The following is an 18,749-nucleotide window of genomic DNA, read 5'->3' on the forward strand; positions in this document are numbered from 1 at the left end:
CGATTCGGCCTCACCAGTGTGTTCTGGTTACCCGCGTGTTTTCCTGGTCCATCTAATTCAATTTACCCCATAGAACCAAATGTTCAGCAACCATCTTGTCTGGGGTGTCATAGCACTAGGAAGTTGCACGCGGCCTCCAGCCTGCGATCAGCCGCTATTCCGTCCCCTTATCTCCTATGTCTCCCCCGTGCCATCTTTCTCCATAAGAGCATATGTATAGCCGCTATGTTGAGCACGTGCCCACGTGCTAGCTTCCTTTTTGCTCACGAACCCCTTGCTACCTTTCTCTATTAGAGCCTATGTATAGTCACCATCTTGCGCAGTAGCTCTTAGCCCAGGTGCAAGGAGAGAGTCCCATAAGAGCCTATGTATAGCGGACTTCTTGCGCATTAGCCACTGGTCCAGATTTCCCATTTTATCCTTCCTCAGTTTGGTCTAGTCCATCGTCCTCCACACTGTGGTCTAAAGTGATAGCCTCTGTATTGTGTTCTAGGAGATCAGCCTACAAGTGTTATTTAGTGTATCATCTTCCTGAGTGTGGTCCTCTGCAATAGCGTCACCGAGGTGCTCTGGTTTTCTCCCTCCCCAGCATGATCTAGTGTATATGCCTCATAGGATCGTTCTGGCGTATTGGCGTGACCAGTGTGCTATGTGTGACGACTGCTATACTCTATTCGTATAGATCTTAATTAGAAGGCTGCCTTATGAGAACATAACACGTAACCAGAACACACTGGTGAGGCCGCAGCGCCAGAGCAAAATTGAGAGGCCCGTAGAGCTGTCCACACTGGGAAGGTTAATGTACCAGACGACATTCGGGGACCAGATAGACCACAGTGCATTGAAACTCGGAAGCACAGTCGGGCTGAAGCTGCAGTGAACAACAGAACGACCCCATGAGGCCTATACACCAGATCATGCTGCGGAAGGTGAACAACCATAGCACCTTGGTGTCGCTATTGCAGAGGATCACATTGAGGAAGCTGATGCACTAAATAACACTTATGAGGCTGATCACCTAGAACACACTACAGAGGCTAACGTCTTATACCACAGTGTGGAGGTCTATGGACTACACCAAAATGGGGAGGGATAAAAAGTGAATTCTGGAACAGGGGGTAATGGGCAAGATGGCCGCTATACAGGGGCTCTTATGGGACTAACTCCTTGCACCTGGGCTTGGGGATACTGCGCAAGCGATATATGGGCTATACAATGTGAGCTGCCATTATCTCCCGTATCCGGCGCCATCTCAGGACTCGGAGTTGTAACCAGCCACAACTCCATTCTGCTGTACGAAGGTGATGAATTCTGAGTGGATTAATCCAGTTACCAGTATCAAAGAAAAGAAACTACGGTCAAAAGCAGGATTCGAACCTGTACCACAGGAGTGGACTGCGAACAAAACGCAGCACTTCATACCGCTCGGCCACCCTGTCGTGTATTGCTAACGTTACTCTCCGCTTCTTAAGCAAACCCCATGACTTGTTCGCGTATTATGCTATAACTCAAGCTTTGGTGATGAATTAGAATTGAGGATATCAACTTGCCGTACCCAAGAAAAAAGTGTGATTCGCTCGGTGCCAACCTGACAATGGCAGGTGATGTTGATCTCCGCTATCTTACGCAGACCCATCGTCTTGCGCTCGTAATAAACTAAAACTCACGTGGTGGTGTAGATTTCAGACAGGTGGGAGTTACTTTCCTGCATCCTAGAAAAAAGCCTAAAGAAGTGGACTGCGACCGGAGAACAGCGCCGTAGACCAGTCGGCAACACAGGATTGTGTTGCTGTTCCTCTCCGCCTTCACAAAGCGGACCCAAAGAATTGTTCGCGTTATAACCTACAAGGCAAACATATACCGCTCGGCCACCCAAATATATGCTCGTTGATGTTATTCTCCGCTATCATAAGCAGACCCAACGACTTGCTCGCGTATTAAGCTACAAGTCAATATTGGTGTAGAATTCAGAGAGGAGGGACTGAGTTTCCGGTATCCCAGTAAAAAAATGCTGCGTTAGAATTTCGATATGAACCAAAGGGCAAAGAAGTAAATCAGCACTTTATAACGCTCGGTGCCACCCTGACAATGGCATTTGATGTTCCTCTCCGCTATCTTAAGCAGACCGAACGTCTTGAGCTCGTAATAAAATAGAACTCAAGTATTGGTGTAGAATTCAGACAGGAGGGAGTCACTTTCGGGGTGTCTTAATCCAGTTTTCAGTATCAAAGAAAAGAAGCTCAGATGCAGGATTCGAAACTGTGGTCACAGGAGTGGACTGCGAATTGGGAATCGAACGCACGCCTTCAAAGGTGGACTTCGACATGAACCCGGCACCGTAGACCAGCCGGCATTTCCTGAGCAGACTTAACGACCTGTTCGCGTAATAAGTTACAGGCAAGCATAGATGATGAATTACAGTGGAGTAATTCAATTTCCTTATCCTAGAGAAAAAAGCGTTATAATGGGATTCGAACCAACACACACAGAAGTGGACTGCGACCAGTGAGGAGCATTTTGTACCACTGTGCCACCCTGACATGTGCTGCGGATCTTGCTCACCGCTTTCCTAAGCGGACCCAAAGTCTTGCGCGCGTAATAAGCTAAGACGCAAGTATTGGAGTAAAATACAGACAGTAATACAGACAGTAGGGTACCAAGAAAAAAAGCTACGTGTGAAGTATGATTTCAACCCACGCCCACAGAAGTGAACTTCGACATGAATGCACGCCCTTAGACCGCTCGGCAAGTCTGAATTGCGTTGTTTCTCTCCGCTTTCATAAGGAGACCCAACGACTTGTTCGTCTTATAAGTTACAAGGCAAGCATAGATGAATTCAAATGGAGTAATTCAATTTGCTTAACCACAAAAATGTCTGAAGTGGGTTCGAACCTACGCAGCGCCTTATACCGCGGAGTCACGCTGACATTTGCTGCAGATTTCACTGTCCGTTTCACAGGCAGAACCAACCAACGAATTGGTGATGAATTCAGAGTGGATTTAACCAGTTACCTGTATCAAATAAAAGAAACTACGTCAGAGGCAGGATTCGAACCTGTGCCCACAGGAGTGGACTGCCAACGGAACACAGCGCTTTATACAGCTCGGCCACCCTGACGTGTATTGCTCACCGCCTCTAATGCTATAAGTCAAGCTTTGTTAATGAATTGGAATTGAGTACAACAACTTACGGTACCCAAGAAAAAGGTCATTTCTCAAGAGCGATAAGTACCCACGTCCACAGAACTGGACTTCGACAAGATTGTAGCGTCTTAGGCCGCTCGTCAATTCTGAATGTCGTTGTTTCTCTCCGCTTTCAGAGGCGGACCCAAGGACCTGTTCGCGTAGTAAGCTAGAAGTCAGTATTGGTGTAGAATTCAGAAAGGAGGGAGTCAGTTTCCGGTATCCCAGAAAAAATGATGCATCTGAATTTCGATAAAAATCCACGGACAAGCTAGTGGAGTTCGACAATAAAGTAGCACCTTATAGCGCTCGGTGGCTCCCTGACAATGACATATGATGTTGCTCTCCGCTATCCTGCGCAGACCCAACGTCTTTCTGTTCCTCTCCGCCTTCACAAAGCGGAATTGTTCGCGTAATAACCTACAAGGCAAACATAGCTGATGAATTCGAGTGCTATAATTAAACTTCCTAATCCAAGAAGAAAGGCGATGTCTGAATTGGGACTGTTAATGGCGCCTGGACGACTATAATAGTTAATATACATCTAGGGGCGGGTGGGTAAGTCGTCTACAGAATTCATTCTAGGTAACAATAGTGGCTGATCTACTAGAATAGACTGTTGAGGGTAACATAAGACCAAACTTTGGAGGCCATTGCGATAGACCACACTGTGGAAACCGATATACCAGACCACATTCGGGACGTTGATACAGCAGACCGCATTGTACATCCAATGTAGTACCAATAATGAAGTCCTTCTTCATGTATTATTACATGGTACTGTTGCAGCTGCCGCCCTCCAACAGATGTCCATTTAGCCCTGGACAATTAGGTTGCCTCTTCCGCCATCTATGATGTACCGAAGGCTATTTTCTACACCATACCTGCCGTTGAGGTCTTCACCGTAACCCTGGCAAGGGTCTCTTTCCGTATGCTCCACACCGGGTCAGTGTGCTCTGGGACTCACATAGGCAGGTGCACCACACCCTGGGTATGGCTGCCTCCAAGAGGCTACCTGCCCAACGTTTGCATACAGTAAAATAGACGATAAAGGAAATCAAAGAGAAATGTGGAGGAACAACATTGCAAGGAAAGGAAGAGTATCATTATGCTAGAAACACTAAGGGTCTGGGCGTTGTTTGTAATAATCTCATGGTCTGCATTTCACCCGTCAGCCTCACTGTCTTCAGAATGGGTCTGCATAAAGTATGGTAAATGAAAACGCTAATAAACAACAGCACACTAGGGACACTAATGAGAGAGTGCACACTGTTGAAGACGTTGCACTAGATCACACTGGGGAGGCTAATATACCACCGCAGTGGGGAGGCTGATACACAAGATCGCACAGAGGACACTGATGGAACAGAGCAAGGTGCTGAATTATGTTCCCTAGCGCAAAACGTGGGTTGCCGATTCACCAGACCAGAAAAAATAGGGAGGATGATACACCAGAGCACGTTCGTGACGCCAATGCAAAGGACCTCAGTGAGGAAACTGATGGACCACGCCATTCTGGGGAGACCACTAGGAGGGGCGAAAGCAGAAGAGCCGCTGATAAGGCTTATCGACCAGAACTCACTGGTTAAGCTAACGCTGTATACCACACCAGGAGAACAATGCACAACTACACAGTCAAAGCCGATCACCAGAACGTACTAGTGAGGCTAACGCAGAAAACTATACACGACGAATTCCGTAAACGTGTGTAATATATATCCCTTGGTCTTAAGTTGGGAAACGGGCACCACAAGTACATAATGACTTTCCTTTATGGCTTCTAATAATCTAGCTAAATGAGGGGGGTTTGAGGTCGTGATTTTACCAAGACACGTCTCTAATGTCGCCAACCCTCATGGTGATTACCGGCAGGCTACGTTGGATTCTTGGCCTAGAAGGTGTCATGTTTTCAATGAGTAGTTCCGAGTCCCTAGGAGCCAAAAATGTACCTGAGTTGCGCAGAGCGTCTCTTCCCTCCTTCCGGCTTCAGGCAATCGTAAGAGTACATTGGAGAGTTATAAGCACCCGTTGTGTTAGGGTGCGTGGCGAAGGTTCGTATCCCCTACCGGCGGACCACTGATACCAGGGCTGCTTGGATGAGAAGCTCTATAATTTATTTTAGTTCTCGACTGAATCGAATTCTGGGATATCCCGTAGTTCTGTGTACTATCCAAATATCTAAACCGTATCCGGCGCCATCTCAGGACTCGGAGTTGTAACCAGCCACAACTCCATCCTGCTGTACGAAGGTGATGAATTCTGAGTGGATTAATCCAGTTACCAGTATCAAATAAAAGAAACTACGGTCAAAAGCAGGATTCGAACCTGTACTCACCTGGTCGCAGTCCACTTCTCAGTCCGTGGTTTCAAATCGAAATACTGAAACAGCATATTTCCTTGCATACCGAAAACTGCCTCGCTCGACTGCGAAATCTACACCAATATTGACTTGTAGCATATTACTTGAACAAGGATACCGAAAAGTGACTCTCTGCTATCTGAATTCTACACCAGTACTTGAGTTGTAGTCTATTACGAGGGCAAGTCATTGGGTCTGCTTAAGATACCGGAGAGCAACATCGAAGAGCATAGATCAAGGTGGGCGAGCGGTATAAGGCGCTGCCTTCAGATCACAACCCACTTCAGTGGGTTTGGGTTTTGGGCTTGGGTACGAACCCTCTTCAGACTAAGTTCATGAAGCCAAAATATACATATATATATTATTTAATTCTAACCTTCTGTGTTTGTCATTATATGTGTGTGTTGTTTAATATCTCTGAGAAATTATCTGCATCATGGAAAACCCCAAAGATTTAGAGTTGAGTAAAGATAGCGAGGTATTCGCGGCAGATATGTCTAATCTTGAGAATGATAAGAGAGATCGTAGTGGTAGAATTAATGAAATGCCTGCTTTTGGTAGTAACAGTGATAGATGTACTGATGATAGGCATCCCATTGCATATGGTAATCGCGCCCTCGGCGAAAATCGTGTTGACCCTTTTTCTCCAAATTCCAGATTCACTAGCGATTATAAGGTTAATGTTAACCCTGTGTTCGAGGTTGTACGTAAGTGGAAATTAAACTTCTCGGGGGAAGGGAACGGCTTCAGTGTAGTCGAGTTTTTGGAACGGGTGGAAGATATCGCTCAGTGTAGCTCAATACCCCTTGACTTGTTTATCCCTGTTATTCCTGGAATGCTGGAAGGCCCGGCGTTGCGATGATTCCGATTAATTAAAAGTAACATCCAGTCATGGGAGGAGTTTGCTGCTCGAATAAAACAGCGCTTTGGATTGTCCGACATGGACTATTGTTTGAGGCAGGAAACTTTTAGAAGAACGCTAGGGATAGGGGAAAGCATTGATGATTATGCTACTGGAATTCTCACCTTGTTTAATCGGATGTGCGTGAAGGTACCTGAGTCCGAGGTTTTCGATCAGTTTTACCGGAATTTAGCCCCTGATTATAAATTGCATATCAAGCGGTCTGAGGTGAGTGTGTAGAGGACATCATAAACCTTGGTCGCGAGTTTGAGTCTGCCGTAAATCAAAATAAACTGTGTCGCCCACCTCCTACCCCATCTGATTGTTCTTTCCCCGATGTTGCTTGTTGTGCGCCCGCCAAATCCGTCTCCTTCGCTACTGCACCTTCTGCATCCCCCCCTTTTAGTACCCCAAATCGTAGACCCGACTTTGCATCTGCCGCTCAGCGTTGTGTACATTTTATCCAACCTTCCAACCCACCCAGTGCAAGTGTGCCCACAGTGAGAAATTGTTGGAATTGTGGGAAAATGGGGCACGTTTCTAAAAATTGTTGGTCAAGGTGTCCCGCTAAATGCTCTAAGTGTGGTCTTGTTGGTGTTACACTGCGCGTATGCCCTCGGTGCAACTCCCAGCAGGGAAACTAGATTCGCGCCGGCGTGGTGGCCCGTCGTTGGCGCCTGATGATGGTGTGAATAAGAGGATCTGGGGCCTTCCTTCGTCTACACCCTGGGCCAAAATTCTTATAGGATCGCGCATATTTTATGCTCTGTTGGACACCGGTTCGTGTGTTTCGTTTGTCAATCAATCCTTGGTGTCTTCTGTCAATTTAGCGTATCTGCAAGGTTGTGAAAGCTTAGGAAAGTTCATGTCTGCTGACGGTCGTGAGGTATGTCCGGTGGGTCGAGTCATATGTCACATTAAAATTCATGGTTTGTCCTGGGATTGGACTTTCAATGTCGTTCCCGACCTGTCGGTACCGATGATTCTTGGAACTGATTTCATGCTAGCTACTGGCCTGTCTCTTGACTTTATCACTCGAACCTTTGCCTTCCGTTTTAAATCGGGCGTTAGCTACCCCTTTGAAGCTCCATTCCAACGTGCCTCTGTGTGTACCCTAACTCAATGCCAACTTCCCAATGCCTCATGTGACCTTTCTGACAATCAAAATCTTATGTTAAATGCGCTGTTGGAAGAGTTTTGTGATGTTCTAAGTGTCGAGCTAGGATGTGCTAAAGATTTCTCCTACACCATTGAACTGAAAGAAAATACCCCTGTAAGATCTCCTCCGTTCAGTTGCTCGCCCCCTAAGTTACGCGCCATGCGTGAATGTGTGAACGACCTGTTGGAGAAGAAGGTCATCTCCCCCTCCAAGTCGCCCTATAGTAGCCCCGCCTTCCTAGTCCCCAAAAAGGACGGTAAATCTAGATTGGTGATCGACTATCGAAAAATAAATAAGAACGTCGTCTTCGACAGCTTCCCGTTGCCCACTATCGAGAGTGCGTTTCAACATTTCCATGGGGCCAAATATTTCACTGTTTTCGACTTCAATTCTGCTTACTTCCAAATCCCCTTGGACCCCAAAAGCCGCCCCTGCACTGCCTTTGCCACCCCTTTTGGTTTATTTGAGTTCAATAAAGTCCCGATGGGCATCTCTATTGGTGGCCAAGCGCTCAGCCGGGTGATGGATACGATCTTCGGCGATTTAAAATTTTCCTACGTGTTTAATTTTCTGGACGATCTTCTCATTTACTCTGCCACTTTCGACGAGCACCTGGCTCATCTGCGTGAAGTTCTGACTCGCTTGCGAAAGCACGGATTCACAATCAACCCCAAAAAGGTGTCCCTTTGCTCCAAACGTTTGAACTTTTGGGGTCATATCATCTCCGATTCTGGAATCGCTGTTAACCCTGATAGAGTTAAATGTATTAGGGAGTTTCCTCAGCCCAAAAATGTCCGTGGCGTCAGGAGATTTCTCGGTATGGTCGGTTTCTACAGCCGTTTCATCAAGGATTTTTCTCACATTTCGGCCCCCCTTAATTTTTTGAAAAGGAAAAATTGTCGTTTCGTATGGGAGCAAGATCAAACCCGTGCCTTTGAGCTACTGAAGAAAGCTCTTTGTGAAGCCCCGGTCCTCCACAGTCCCGACTTTTCACGAGACTTTGTTCTGCAGTGCGACTCTAGTGAAATCGCCATTTCTGCCGTGCTTAATCAGTCTGATGAGGATGGGAAGCTAGTCCCCATTGCATACTTTAGCAAACTGTTACGTGGAGCTGAATTGAAGTACTCGATTTACGAGAAGGAATGCCTGGCTGTTGTATTAGGTGTTGAAAAATTCCGCTCATACTTGGAACACCGTCATTTCTTCGTCCATACGGACAACCAAGCCCTGTCGTGGATGAGCGCGAATGTCAAGCGGCTTGGTCGCACGGCTAGATGGATTCTCCGGCTGTCGGCCTATAAATTTACAATTGTGCATGTACGTGGTAAGGAAAATGTCGTGGCCGATTGTCTGACGCGAATGTTTGACGGGGAAATGGAGAGTGAAGCCGAACTGGAGGAAGACCATTGTCAAACTGATAGTATTGAGAGTATCAATATCTTGCAGAATTATCCCTGGTCCTTCACGGACATCTCCGAGCATCAGAAGGATGATTATGAGTGTCAGGAATTGTTAAAAGGAGTCGCTGATGGGTCTGTCCGAGACAAGTCGTTCTGTGTCAAAAGGGGTTTGTTGGTTCATCGTAATTGCAAAAAAGGAAAGGACAAGGTTTATGTCCCGGTTAAATTAAGGCCCATGATGTTGCATTATTACCACGATTCCTACCTAGGCGCTCACCTTGGCCAGTACAAAACCTTGCAACGCGTTTCTCGTGATTTCTTTTGGCCCAACCTCAAAAAGGACGTACTTGAGTATGTAAGGAGCTGCGATGTGTGTCAGCGGTCTAAACCTGCTCAATCATCCCTAACCGGTTTCCACTCTGCCGATGTTGCGACATATCCGGGGGAAAAACTGTTTATCGATTATTTTGGTCCTCTCACAAAATCTAAGAATGGCAACGTCGGAATTCTGTCCGTCGTCGACGCCTTTTCCAAGTTCGTATGGTTGTTCCCCGTGCGTAAAATGAATTCGAGCAACGCTGTTCTGCTTTTAACCCGACATGTATTTGGTGTTCATGGTCCCCCGAAAGTCCTAGTGTCTGACAATGGTTCTACTTTCAGATGTCGCCAATTTCGGCATTTGTGTTTCGGATGGGGTGTTAAACACGTTTTTCTGAGTCCCCACTACCCCCAAGCCTTCCCATGTCGAACGTTTCCATAGAAATTTGAAAGCCTGTCTGTCAGCCTTCCACAGCGCGGACCAGCGTAGCTGGGACAATAACCTGTCTTTCTTTGTTTTAGCTTTTAATAATGCACTTCATGAGTCTCATCGCAATTCCCCAGCTGTTCTGTTTCTAGGGAGAAATCTTACTGACCCGCTCCAATTGAAATGGGACATAAACTATCTGTCGGAGGCATCCAGAAACAGGAGCGTGGAGGAGAAATGGAAAGAAGCTTTGGACCAGTTAGTCAGAGCCCGGAACCGAGTGGCTAAAAGATTCGACCAAGGGAGAAAAAGAGTCACTCTTGAAATTGGAGACTTGGTCGTGGTGAAGATGTTTCCAATAAGCTCTGCTGCTGACCAAATTACTGGTAAATTGTGTCTGAAATGGTCTAGCCCCAAAAAAATCGTAAGATTCCTGGGACCAGTTACAGTGGAGTTAATGGATTTAGCCGATAAGAGGGTATCAAAAGCTCACGTGTTTGTTGAAGCCCTATCGTCAACGGGCCAGTAATGTTTGATGTTTTTGCCTTGTAGTTTGGTAGCATCGTATACTTGAGTGAACTGTCATACCATTATTTGCATTCTAAAGTCCTTCCTGTTTCAGGGATAACGACGCAAAATGAAATGGTTAGAATGGATGCTGGTATTTTTCGATGAAAATGAACCGTATGAATTTCAAAACCTTGGCATAACGGGAGAGGTTCACCTGTTTGTACCATTCCTCTTTCAAGCCCGGTCTCGAATTTATGAATGAAGTGGATCGTTTAATGCAATAAGGCATAGACTGATTGATTCAGCGTAACCCTTTGTGAGAAAATACACACGTCAATATGTAACGAACTGACTTATTTGAATGTTGTTGAAACATATGGTTAAAATCATTTATGTTGTGCTTGTAGATAGGCATAATTTAATTTTAAGGTCTTAGTTTAATAAATGCGCGCATTTATTTTAAGGGAAATCTCGTTTAAAACGTGTCTACTTGCTTGATCACCAAGATAAGACACATTTTAAACGTGGGGCTGCTGGATGGTGAACCATGCTCCTTTTGCATGTTTCTCATATGTTATGTTTACTACTCATACGTTTTGTTGACCTCAGTTCGAGGAAAAACCTGAGTATATCCCTTGATAGGCCACAGAGCGCAGCACTCTGCGTGGTGTGTATTGACGATCTTTTGCCGTACTAGACTACTGTTTTCATCTTTTGACGCATATCTTTGCCTTCCTCACTCGTGATTTTTTTTTACAATGGAGGCTAGACTATGTGAAAACGCCTTCCTTTCCTTTAGGTGGATTTTTACCTTATTTAAACGTGGGTTTACCACCATTCATGCCATAATTAATGTCTTAATTTAACAGGTATGTGCTTTCTGTTGTCTCTTTATTATTACCTCGTTTGCATTACCTTTTTACTATCCCTGATGGGCCGGTCGATGTGCATCTTCTATTTCGGTTCGTGTAAATGGCGTGTGTGACTGTGAGAGGTTAATATTATGATTACTGCTAATTTGGGAATTTGGTCTCGAATCCATCACGTTTTTGGTGCACTTGTTCGGGTGCATTTGTTTTGTTTGTACCTGGCCGCCTTCGAAGCAACGACTTTCGTGTCGACAAAGTTTTATTTGAAGTCGTACGAAACTCAAGCTTAATGTGATTTGGTGCACGATCCTGCCTGTTTTGCCCGATTATACAAAATACGTATAATCTTATATTGTGCTCCCATAGTGCACGTTATTAGTTCAATATGCGAGATCTGGAACTGTGTTAAGGTGAGTCATGTGGCGTGTATTTGTACCTCATGTGAATGTTATGAGTGAATGCTGGTGTCTGAAGCAAGTAAAAGATGGGCTATCGATTGGTTCATTCATGTTTTATTTCGGTTTCATTTCGATTTTGTTTGGGTACCTCATTTCCTTATCTTGGTACAGATTTGTCATTTACTTGGCCATGTGTTGGTTGGGGCTCGGCCTAACCGCCGGTCGGCCATGTTGGTATTCTTATTTTTCGTATCTCTGCGCATGCCTGTTTTATTTTGCTGGACCAAAGATGCTGTACTCAGCGCCTTTGGCTGGTTCATTCCTTTACTCCTTGCGTATTATGTTGATCTCTATGGTGACGTGGGTTAAAATGTTTTTGTAGTAGGAGGCTTCTATTGTTGTCGTGCGAATGGAGAATGGAAAGATATGCGCTGTGAATAATTTAATCTGAAGTTTAAAAAAAAATAATAAATATATATTGGCTGTACTACCGTGCGCACGGCAAATTTAATTGAAATATATATGGTAATGAGGTCAAGTTCCCCAGTCGGATCTCCGGGGGGAACTACGTTGAGAGAAGCCTCAAGAAATGTGCGATGCTGCAAGGAACAGTACTGTTTAGGAACTTGGAATGTAAGATCCATGTATCAAGGAAAGCTGGATATAGTCAAACGAGAAATGAAGAGACTGGGCATCGATATACTGGGAATAAGCGAAGTGAGATGGATTGGTATTGGTGAATTTGCTACAGATGAGTACATGGTATACTATTCTGGACATGAAAACCAAAAGAAAAATGGAGTTGCCCTCATAGTTAGCAACAGGGTGCGTAAAACTATAATGGGGTGCAATTTTAAAACTGATAGAATGATGTCTGTACGTTTTCAAGGCCAACCTTTTAACATCACAGTCATACAAATTTACGCACCAACCACTGAAGCTGAAGAGGAAGATATTTACCAGTTTTATGAAGACTTACGAGAATTGCTACAGTTAACACCAAAGAAGGATGTCGTCTTCATTATTGGCGACTGGAATGCCAAAGTAGGAAATCAAACTGTAGATGGAGTAACGGGAAAATTTGGCCTTGGCACAACAAATGAAGCTGGACAGAGACTCCTAGAATTCTGTCAAGACAACTCACTGGTCATTACCAACACACTGTTTCAATTGCCCAAACGACGCCTATACACCTGGACCTCGCCAGATGGTAAATGTCGGAATCAGATCGACTACATACTCTGTAGTCAAAGGTGGAGGAGTGCTGTACAGTCATCCAAAACAAGGCCTGGGGCTGATTGTGGATCAGATCACGAGCTCTTAATTTCCAAATTCCGGCTCAAATTAAAGAGGATTGACAGAGCTAAACCATCAAGCAGATATGACCTAAATAGCATACCTCTTGAATATACAGTAGAGGTTAGAAACAGATTTAATGGATTAGATTTAAGAGATAGAGTTCCAGAAGAGCTATGGTCAGAAGTACGTTGTGTTGTTAAGGAGACAGCGGAAAAGCATATTCCCAAGAAAAAGAACAAGAAGAAGGCCACATGGTTATCGGGTGAAGCACTACAAATAGCAGAAGAAAGAAGGAATGCAAAAATCAAAGGGGAAAAATCAAAGGGGAAAGATCGAAAATGTCTAAATTAAATGCAGAGTTTCAGAAACTAGCTAGAAGAGATAAGAATGCCTTTTTGAATGAACAGTGCAAGGAAGTTGAGGAAAATAACAGACTGGGTAAGACAAGAGATCTTTACATAAGAATTGGAGACATCAGAGGGAAATTCCAGGCTAAGATTGGAATGATAAAAGATAAAAATGGAAAAGATCTTACTGAAGCAGAGGAGATTAAAGAAAGGTGGAGGGAATATGTAGGCAATTTGTATAGGAAAGATGGGAATACTCCTGATGATGAAGTTACTCTGTTGTCAGAGCCAGAACCAGATATCTTAGAAAGTGAAGTCAAGTGGGCCCTAGAGAGTATTGCAAACAATAAGGCAAGTGGTTATGATGGAATCCCTGCAGAACTGTTCAAAATCCTAGGAGAGGATGCTGTGAAAGTGCTACATTCAATATGTCAGCAAATATGGAAAACCCAGCAGTGGCCAAAAGATTGGAAAAACTCAGTGTTCATCCCAATTCCAAAGAAGGGCAGCGCTAAAGAATGTTTAAACTACCGAACAATCGCACTTATATCGCATGCTAGTAAGGTTATGCTCAAGATCCTGCAAAATAGGCTTCGGCAGTATGTAGATCGAGAACTACCTGAAGAACAAGCCGGTTTCCGCAAAGGCAGAGGAACCAGAGATCAAATTGCTAATATTCGCTGGATTATGGAGAAAGCAAGAGAATTCCAGAAAGACCTATACTTATGCTTTATTGACTATGCTCAAGCCTTTGACTGAGTCGACCACAATAAATTGTGGCAAGTACTCAAGACTATGGGAGTACCAGATCATCTTATTTGCCTTATGAGAAATCTCTACTCTGATCAGGAAGCTACGGTGAGAACCCTATATGGAACAACTGAATGGGTCAAGATTGAGAAAGGTGTACGTCAAGGCTGCATATTGTCACCTTACTTATTCAACTTATATGCAGAGTATGTGATGAGGAATGCCAAATTAGATGAAACAGAAACTGGAGCTAAAATTGGTGGGATACATATAAATAACCTTAGATATGCTGATGACACCACCCTGTTGGCAGAAAGTGAAGAACAACTTAAGTATCTACTAATGAAGGTGAAAGAAGAAAGTGCAAAAGCTGGACTAAGGTTGAATGTCAAGAAAACAAAGATCATGGCAACTAAACCTATCACCTCCTGGCATATAAATGGTGAAACAATGGAGGTTGTTCCTAGTTTCATCTACTTGGGCTCCAAAATAACTGCTGATGGCGATTGCAGCCATGAAATTAAGAGACGCTTGCTCCTTGGGAGGAAGGCAATGGCCAACCTTGATAACGTTTTCAAGAGTAGAGACGTAACTTTAAGAACGAAGATTCGTATAGTGAAGGCTATGGTCTTCCCAGTAGCAATGTACGGAAGCGAAACCTGGACAGTAAGAAAGGCTGAGCGCCGAAGAATAGATGCATTTGAACTATGGTGTTGGAGAAAACTCCTTAGAGTTCCGTGGACTGCGAAGAGATCTAATAAATCCATATTACAGGAAATCAACCCAGGCTATTCACTGGAAGGTCAAATACTCAGGCAAAAACTAAAGTACTTCGGTCATATCATGAGAAAACATGATTCACTGGAAAAGACCTTAATGCTGGGGAAGACTGGTGGTAACAGGAGAAGAGGGCGACAACGGATGAGGTGGATTGATGACATCAAAGAAGCCACGGCTCTCAATTTAGAAAGACTTCGGAAAATTGTATACGACAGGAAGAAATGGCGCACTTTGGTCTATGGGGTCACGGAGAGTCGAAAGCGACTAAACGACTAATAACAACAACAACAACAACTGTATCAGTGAGCTGATATCGAAATATTTGGTGTGTGTGTTATAATTATTTATGTTGAGCTCACCCCACGACCTTATGTTTATTCTACGTTTCATTTATAGTAGTGTTCTATAATCGTCATCGTTGGTTAATAACGAGGCCGTTTTCTGCCTTCCCTAATCGCGGTCCGCACCTCATTCTCCCGTTACGTTTGTTTCATTTCCGTCATATGCTATCCGTAAGGGAGGGGTTTGGCACAGCAGGCAATATGTCCTAATATTCCCTTAACAGATAATATGAAATCTGCAATATATGCCTCACTATACCATTACTCCTCCACAGATGAAGAAATGCCTTTTAGGACCTGAATCATGGTGCTTCTACAACAAGAGTATTGCAACTGAAGTAATCCCTCAAAACCCACAAAAAATGTCTTCACAACTGCAATGCTGCTGAAAAGTGTGCCTGTATACAAAAGGCTGGTATCAACAGAACTTCTGTCTAGATGTTGTAGAGGGGCTACTCAAAATGCAATGAAAGTCTTCATGCATGTAAATGGAAAATGTGCCCAAAAGAGACTTCTTTGTCCTCAAAAAGAATTGGAATAGCTGTTGCAGAATACAACATGTGATGTAGTGCAACACAAGAAATGAAAATGGTTATAAGGAATTATAAACTTTCACCAGTATCCAACAAACTTGCCACACAACGAGATGGAAGAAGAAAATTTTACAGTCAGCGGTCAGTCACACAACAAAAGAAAACAGCCAGGAAAGAACTGACAATCCTCAAGGTACACAGGGAGGAAGGCAAGAAGAAACAGGAGGGTAGGAGTTATAGTGTTGGTGAATTTTAAGAGATTTGGAAAGGCCATTATGAACATTTTTAATGGTTTTAGAACTAAAATTCATTTAACTCAAAACACCATTTTTTGTAACCTGCAGTGTTCCATGCGGGTCAAATCTAAACCTATATTTACCAAAGTCGGTATGTAGCTTCTATGTGACCTAACAAAGAAATTTTAGGATGGATTTTGCATTCTTTTTCAACATACTCATTTTATGAGGCAAAATGTACAGAAAATTACTGGAAAATTACATGAAATAAAATTAAAAAATTGAAACAGGAGTTAATTGAGAAACATAGGGTGAATCAAAAATTCCATCCTAGGAAGAATCATTTCACAAGTTTTCAAACTCTCAGGTAAAAGTCCATCCCGCAGGGAAATTTTTGAAAGTTGCCTGTTTCGCGAGTGTCATAAACACAAAGTACATCATATCTCATGAACTAATAAGGATATTAAGTTGAAATTAAGATATATTCTTTTCATAATAGTCCTACATATTCCATATCAATTACATTGTGATTGCTAAAAATTGTGGAAAATTAGAAAATATGTCCCTGGTTCCCTTAAGATGGATGTCGTCTAAAGAATTCATTCTAGGTAACAATAGTGGCACTGAAAGTAACATACTATGTTGTAATCCTGCTCTCTTGAATGATTTTTAACCTTTTTTCTAGGTTCTCTTCCAGTGATCTATACGTCAAACTTTCAGGGCACATTCCTCACACGTAGGGGAAAGTCGTGGGTTCGAACCCTACTGTCGGCAGCCATGGCTTCCCATTTTAACACTACGTAAAAGCTGGTCCTGTACCTTAATGCTGCGGCCGTTTTCTTCCCACTCGTATACCATTCCTATCTCGTCATTAAACCTGTGTCCTAAGTTATGTGCCATCCCGGCATTTGCATGGAGGAGTAGTGCGGAAAAACGGAAATCTACTTCGAGGATGGCTGAGGTGGGAATGATACCCACCTCTACTCATTACGTTTCCCAGCCATATATAGACTTAGCACATTCCATGTAGCGATTTTTATTCTTTTGTTATAAATTTGAAACTTATCAATACTTAATCTTCTCCCACTTAAGGGGTGCCCCGGCCTGAGGGCTGTTTAGTATCCGTAACCATAATCATATTGAAAGATTTGGAAAGATAGCTCAGTAGGACTTCCGTTTCCTTTCTGTGCCGCAGTGTGAGAACCGTTGAGGCTGTTACAGGTGCGCTTCTCACATCCAATGTAGTACCAATAATGAAGTCCTTCTTCATGTATTATTACATGGTACTGTTGCAGCTGCTGCCCTCCAACAGATGTCCATTTAGCCCTGGACAATTAGGTTGCCTCTTCCGCCATCTATGATGTACCGAAGGCTATTTTCTACACCATACCTGCCGTTGAGGTCTTCACCGTAACCCTGGCAAGGGTCTCTTTCCGTATGCTCCACACCGGGTCAGTGTGCTCTGGGACTCACATAGGCAGGTGCACCACACCCTGGGTATGGCTGCCTCCAAGAGGCTACCTGCCCAACGTTTGCATACAGTAGAATAGACGATAAAGGAAATCAAAGAGAAATGTGGAGGAACAACATTGCAAGGAAAGGAAGAGTATCATATTGCTAGAAACACTAAGAGTCTGGGCGTTGTTTGTAATAATCTCATGGTCTGCATTTCACCCGTCAGCCTCAATGTCTTCAGAATGGGTCTGCATAAAGTATGGTAAATGAAAACGCTAATAAACAAGAGCACACTAGGGACACTAATGAGAGAGTGCACACTGTTGAAGACGTTGCACTAGATCACACTGGGGAGGCTAATATACCACCGCAGTGGGGAGGCTGATACACAAGATCGCACAGAGGACACTGATGGAACAGAGCAAGGTGCTGAATTATGTTCCCTAGCGCAAAACGTGGGTTGCCGATTCACCAGACCAGACTAAATAGGGAGGATGATACACCAGAGCACGTTCGTGACGCCAATGCAAAGGACCTCAGTGAGGAAGCTGATGGACCACGCCATTCTGGGGAGACCACAAGGAGGGTCGAAAGCAGAAGAGTCACTGATAAGGCTTATCGACCAGAACTCACTGGTTAAGCTAACGCTGTATACCACACCAGGAGAACAATGCACAACTACACAGTCAAAGCCGATCACCAGAACGTACTAGTGAGGCTAACGCAGAAAACTATACACGACGAATTCCGTAAACGTGTGTAATATATATCCCTTGGTCTTAAGTTGGGAAACGGGCACCACAAGTACATAATGACTTTCCTTTATGGCTTCTAATAATCTAGCTAAATGAGGGGGGTTTGAGGTCGTGATTTTACCAAGACATGTCTCTAATGTCGCCAACCCTCATGGTGATTACCGGCAGGCTACGTTGGATTCTTGGCCTAGAAGGTGTCATGTTTTCAATAAGTAGTTCCGAGTCCCTAGGAGCCAAAAATGTACCTGAGTTGCGCAGAGCGTCTCTTCCCTCCTTCCGGCTTCAGGCAATCGTAAGAGAACATTGGAGAGTTATTAGCACCCGTTGTGTTAGGGTTCGTGGCGAAGGTTCGTATCCCCTACCGGCGGACCACTGATACCACGGCTGCTTGGATGAGAAGCTCTATAATTTCTTTTAGTTCTGGACTGAATCGAATTCTGGGATATCCCGTAGTTCTGTGTACTATCCAAATATATAAACCGTATCCGGCGCCATCTCAGGACTCGGAGTTGTAACCAGCCACAACTCCATCCTGCTGTACGAAGGTGATGAATTCTGAGTGGATTAATCCAGTGGATTAATCCAGCTACAAGTCAATATTGGTGTAGAATTCAGAGAGGAGGGACTGAGTTTCCGGTATCCCAGTAAAAAAATGCTGCGTCAGAATTTCGATATGAACCCAAGGGCAAAGAAGTGGACTGCGACAGGAAATCAGCACTTTATACCGCT

The sequence above is a fragment of the Anabrus simplex genome, chromosome 11 (genome assembly GCF_040414725.1).
Source record: "Anabrus simplex isolate iqAnaSimp1 chromosome 11, ASM4041472v1, whole genome shotgun sequence".
Lineage (NCBI taxonomy): Eukaryota > Metazoa > Arthropoda > Insecta > Orthoptera > Tettigoniidae > Anabrus > Anabrus simplex.